At 49.3% G+C, this 6,139-nt stretch overlaps 1 non-coding gene across 1 annotated transcript; it reads left to right on the forward strand.

Annotated features, from left to right (window-relative positions):
• The first annotated feature begins 5,158 nt into the window (after window positions 1–5,158).
• Window positions 5,159–5,264, forward strand: LOC132655524 (U6 spliceosomal RNA). Its single transcript, XR_009593324.1, has one exon. It is a non-coding gene; the product is annotated as a U6 spliceosomal RNA (small nuclear RNA).
• Window positions 5,265–6,139: the final 875 nt, after the last annotated feature.

Here is a 6,139-nt window from a genome sequence, read left to right on the forward strand (position 1 = left end):
GGCTTGCAGAGCCATCCCATAGTGTTGGAGGAGAGAACCAGGAAGTGGGATGCTGACCTTTTGGTGAAGACTGTTAGCACAGACAGTAGCCAATCCTCAAAAGAAAACTAGGAATAGAACTTGCAGTCCTCAATAATGGTCCCTTTGAGGGAAGCATCTCAACCCCCTCACAAGCATGGTGCTGAAATAAGGATGGTCTGAACAAAAAGACAGACAAATCCAGTCACAAACTACCTCTGCTGAAGTCCCAGAGAAGAAACAAAAATAAATGAGAGACTATGACATGTATACCCTCAAATTGCTAACTCCATAGTCAGAGTGACCTGAAGGAGCTCCCCAACAACTAATTCAAAAGAATGAATATAACTATGCTCAAACCGCTCAAAGAAGTATGAAAATACTCCAAGAGAAAAACATCAAAGAGCTGAATGGAATGGAGACATCAATTTAAGATGTGAAAATAGAATTCAATAAAGAGGTAGAACTGTTGAAGAAAACCCAAGTTAAAATGATTCGGGAATGAAAAGGTCAACAGTGAAGACTCACCATACATTTACTCACGTGGAAAGCAAAGCACCAACGCTGGATGACAGACGGAGGGAACTGGCTCACTCAGTAGAGGCCAGTGATTAGAAGAAATGAGCAGAGTGTGGGCATGATCTGTACACGGCAAAAGACCCACATTTCAGCATATAAGCATATAAGAAGGAGAATACCACGCCACAGGCACACAAATATCTTTAATAAAGAGTTATGCAAGAAAATATCCCAAACCTAAAGAAGGAGATGCCCACGCAGACACAAGAAGCCTGCAGAGCACTAAATAGACAAGACCAGAGAATAAAGGAATGCTCCATAACATTCTACAGTTAAGACATTAAAAACACAAAATAAAGAATGGATGTTGAAAGCTGTGAGAGAGAAAGGTTCAGTTATGCATAGAGCAGAGGCAGACTCGCCTGACTCATTAACAACAACACTTGATTGCTCAACAGAAACTTTACGGATATTTATTGATTGATTAATTCAACGTGTCTGCGTCTTTTTGCCTGCATGTGTGTTTATATGCATCGCACACATACAGTGTTCATGGATGTTAGAAAAGGGCATTGAAGCCAGTGGAACTGGAGTTATAGGTGGTTGTGAGCTGCCTTGTGGGTGCTGGGAATCAAACCCTAGTCCTCTGGAAGAACAGCAAGCCCCACAACAACAGAATTTTTTTTTTCTGAGGCTGGGTTTCTTTGTGTAGCCCTGGCTGTTCTGGAACTCACTCTATAGACCAGGCTGGCCTTGAACTCAGAGCATCTGCTTCTGCCTCTGAATGCTGGGACTAAAGGTGTGCACCACCACCACCCAGCTCAATAGAAAGTTTTAAGGCCAGGTGCCTGGAAAGACATATTCCAAGTTCTGAAACACCACAAGTCTCAACCCAGAATATTTCACCCAGAAAACTATTAAAATTCAAGAAGACATTAGAACTTCCAACAACAAAACACATTAAAGGCATTTGTGACTCTAGGCAGCCCTACAGAGGACAGTGGGAGTCATAATTCTTCAGACTGAAGAGAAAGATCCATACAGCTAAGTCATGAGGAGGTGTGGGGATGGGGAAAGGCTGGGTGGCAGGAGGCTTCACCAAAGTGAACGCTGCCTACACTCAAATCAGCAAACCTCCCACACAAGAAATGGAGAGGGGAGAGCAGAACCCAGGCAGCATGAACGTGGAGGGAGTGGGTTTCCAGGGTTAAAGGTTAGATGGGAATTTGGGGATTGGGGGATGGGGGAGAGGAGAGGGTGCAGTTGTTAGCCACAACTGAGGGTACATGAAGAAGCCTTATGGGAGTTCACTTCTTTGTGAGCTAACTAACACTTTTGAAGGAACCTGAACTCAGTATATGCATGGGTGAACAGTGCTGCTCTCAGAAAAAACAAGCTAGGCTGGGTGTGGTGCACACGCTTTCAGTCCCAGCACTCGAGGCAGAGGCAGAGGCAGAAGCAGAGGCAGGGGCAGGGGCAGGGGCATGGGCAGGGGCAGGGGCAGAGGCAGAGGCAGAGGCAGGGGCAGAGAGGCAGAGGCAGAGAGGCAGAGGCAGAGAGGCAGAGAGGCAGAGAGGCAGAGGCAGAGGCAGAGGCAGAGAGGCAGGGGCAGAGGCAGAGAGGCAGAGGCAGAGAGGCAGAGAGGCAGAGAGGCAGAGGCAGAGGCAGAGGCAGAGGCAGAGAGGCAGGGGCAGAGGCAGAGAGGCAGAGGCAGAGAGGTAGAGGCAGAGGCAGGGGTAGAGAGGCAGGGGCAGAGGCAGAGGCAGGGGCAGGAGCAGAGGCAGAGGCAAAGAGGCAGAGGCAGAGGCAGGGGCAGAGGCAGAGGCAGAGGCAGAGGCAGAGAGGCAGAGGCAGAGAGGCAGGGGCAGAGGCAGAGAGGCAGAGAGGCAGGGGCAGAGGCAGAGAGGCAGAGGCAGAGAGGCAGAGGCAGAGGCAGGGGGAGAGGCAGAGGCAGAGAGGCAGAGAGACAGAGAGGCAGAGAGGCAGAGAGGCAGGGGCAGGGGCAGGGGCAGGGGCAGAGGCAGAGCAGAGGCAGAGGCAGAGGCAGAGGCAGAGGCAGAGGCAGAGGCAGAGGCAGAGGCAGAGGCAGAGGCAGAGGCAGAGGCAGAGGCAGAGGCAGAGAGGCAGAGGCAGGGGCAGGGGCAGGGGCAGGGGCAGGGGCAGAGGCAGGGGCAGGGGCAGAGAGGCAGAGGCAGAGGCAGGGGCAGGGGCAGAGGCAGAGGCAGAGGCAGGGGCAGAGAGGCAGAGGCAGGGGCAGAGGCAGGGGCAGAGGCAGAGGGATCTTGAGGTTCAAGGTCAGTCTGGTCTACAAAGTGAGTTCTAGGACAGCCAGGACTACACAGAAAGACCCTTTTTCACTTTCCTCATTTATTTTTATTCAAAAAAATATTTAAAAATTTAGATTTTATTTTCCATCTATCTATCTATCTATCTGTCTGTCTATCTATCTATCTATCTATCTATCTATCTATCTATCTAATCACTTTACAGCTGACTCGGCTCACTCTCCCTTTGCAGTCCCACCCTTGTGTCCCCTTTCCACCCCTCTCGCTTTTCAGGGAAGGGGAGGGCCCCAGGGACTATCAGTCGTCCCTGGCCACTAAGCCAGTCCTCTCCCACTGAGGCCATACAGGGCAGCCCAGCTAGGGGGAAGGGATCCAAAGGCAGGCAACAGAGTCAGAGACAGCCCCTGTTCCCATTGTTAGGGAACCCACATGTTGGCCAAGCTGTACATCTGCTACGTATGTGTAAGGGGTCTAGGTCTGTGTGGCAGCCTTTTTGGAGTTAATGGCATCTGAGCAGTGGAATTCAGCCTCTTGGCTCTGGCTATTTTCCAAAGTCCAGTCTCTCAAAGACTGACCTTGATAATCCTACAGCGGACTGCTCTGACTCTGAGAAACTCTGTGCAACCATAGTAACCAGACAGCAGGCTCTGTGTAACCTTGAGTGAGCTCTCCTATGTTTTGGCTAAATAAAATGGCCTGCATGAGAAACTGCTTGTACTTTTTTGTCTGCTTAAGTGTTAACCTGTTAAATTGACACTTTGATCAGCATGTAGACTTGGTGTCCTTCTCTGTGTCGCCCTGTCTCTCTCTCTCCCCAGCCCTCTCTCAGGTGTATGCAGGTGTCACTGCTGGCCAGTGACAGGTCTGGCCCAGGCATGCTCTTTGGTTGCTGGTTCAGTCTCTGTGAGCCCAGGTAGGCCCAGGTTAGTTTACTCTGTAGGTCTTCCTGTGGTGTCCTTGACCCCTCCTGCTCCCTCAGTCCTTCCTCCCACGATTCTACAAGCTCCCCGAGCTGGACCTATTGTTTGGCTGTGGACCTCTGCATCTGTTTCCATGAGCTGCTGGATGAAGTCTCTCAGAAGACAGTTACACTAGGCTCCCATCTGCAAGCACAGCAGAGTATCATTAATAGTGTCAGGGGTTGGCTCTCTCCCTTGGGTGGGTCTCAAGTTGGGTCAGTCACTGGTTTGCCGTTCCCTCATCTCTGCTCTATCGGAAACCTCCAGGCCTGCAAGATATTAGTCAGGAAGACTCCAGGGGAACCCAAAACAAAACAGGATATTGTCTTTGTTCTTGGCTGCCCATCATGGCTAGATGCTAAGACCTTATTGCTGAGATCCACATATTTTGGATGCGGAGCATAGGAGAGCCATCTTGGCTGGCCAGGAACTCTTTTCCTGCTGAGTGGCTTTCTTAGTATTGGCAGCTGCTGTGCCAGCTGTTGAGGGTGGGGGACAAATGGTCTCCCCCAGAGCTGGACTGAAACAAGATCAAGCCAGCCAGAATCCCAGCATGCACTGGGGAGGAGCCTTTGAGACCCACCCTTTGTGTAGGCGCTGTTAGTAGTTGCTGGCTGCTCAGGGAGGGAATGCCACCCTCCTTTGGGGGGACATGGTCTCTTGTAGGTGGCCTATGACCAGGGAACACCACCATTCTCATTTGCATGTGGCGCCAGTAATTGGACTTTGGTTATTTTTTAAGACTTTGATTATTTTTTAAACATATATATATATATATAATATATATATTAAATGTAGGAGTGCTCTGTCTGCATGTATACCTGTGTGCCAGAAGAGGGCATCAGACCCCTTTAGAGATGGCCATGAGCCAACCTGTGGTTGCTAAGAATTGAACTCAGGACCTCTGGAAGAGCAGCCTGTGTTCTTAACCACTGAGCCATCTCTCCAGCCCACGGACTTTTATTATTATTATTATTATTAATGATAAAAGAGGAGACATGAGGCACATCAGAAGAAGTTGGAGGGAAGAGGCAGATGGATGTGATCAAAATACATCATACGTATGCATGAAAATGTCAAAGAACAAACGGGCTGGAGAGATGGCTCAGTGGTTAAGAGCACTGGCTGCTCTTCCAGAGGAGCCTGGTACAATTTCTAGCACCCACATGGCAACTCACAGCTGCCTGTAACTCCACCAGAGATTCAGCACCCTCACACAGACATACATGCAGGCAAAACACCAATGTACTAAAATAAATAAAAAAATTAAAGAAATAAAACTATCAAAAAATAAGCTGAAAGATGATTGAGGAAGACACACAGCACTGACCTCTGACCTGCACACGCAAACACACACGCGAACAGGTACACACATACATGCTTACTTCAGCAGCACATGTACTGAATTGGAACAGTACAGAGAAGATTGACACAGCCCTTGAGCAAAGATGACATGCAAGTTCTTGAGGTGTTTCATAGAAACTCACATGCTAAATAAATGAATAAATGAATAAATGAATAAATAGATGTGCAGAAGCGGGACACTTGCCACACACCTGCCCCTTCCCCCAGCACCTTCATGTGGCTGCCTCTGGGTTCTGAGCCTTCCCGGGCTGCAGTGGGAATCTGGCTGTCCTGTGGTCCAGCGCATGCATCCGCCTTATCTTTAGGCTTGACCTTACCACGTCTCCATGGTCCTTTCCTCTGGACCGAGTCATTTTAGTTACAGAAACATAGCTGGGTTCAGGCTTTGGCTGTGAGACCCTTACTGTGTGGCCTATTTGCCCTATGACTCGGTTTCCTCATCTCTAAGTTGGGGCGTTCCTGGGCGCACTGAACGTGGTGGCAGTCTCATGGGAGGGGCCGGAGAAGAAGCTGCCTTTGGCGTCAGACTCTGTCTTGGTGGGATTTGGGGGAGAACACTGGTAAGTGCATATGTTCAATTTTCATGTTTGCGTGCAGGCCTCAAAGGTGTCCACATCTTGCCAGAGCTTGCTTGCATCTTGAAAGGGTCTCACTGTGTAGCCCAGGCTGCCCTAAAACTTGGGATCCTTCTTGCTGGAGCTTACCGTGGGCTTGTATCACCGCTCCTGGCAGGACTGGCTTCAACAAGACTTCAGTCTCCTTCAATGAAAAAGGAGTGCTATGGATAAGAGAATAAATGTGTTTTTACCAGTCAACAAACTGCTCGTGGAAGTGATTGTGCTGACCTAAACTTGGCATGGAAACTACAGCCTTTTGGTACAGTCAGTTCTGCAAAAACTTGATTAGGTGAAATGAATAAAACTGACAGTCATAATGGTGGTAGAATCCACGAGGTCACCCTTTGCTGTGGGCGAGCACCGTTTCAGTTTCACG

Source organism: Meriones unguiculatus, chromosome 7 (genome assembly GCF_030254825.1).
Source record: "Meriones unguiculatus strain TT.TT164.6M chromosome 7, Bangor_MerUng_6.1, whole genome shotgun sequence".
Lineage (NCBI taxonomy): Eukaryota > Metazoa > Chordata > Mammalia > Rodentia > Muridae > Meriones > Meriones unguiculatus.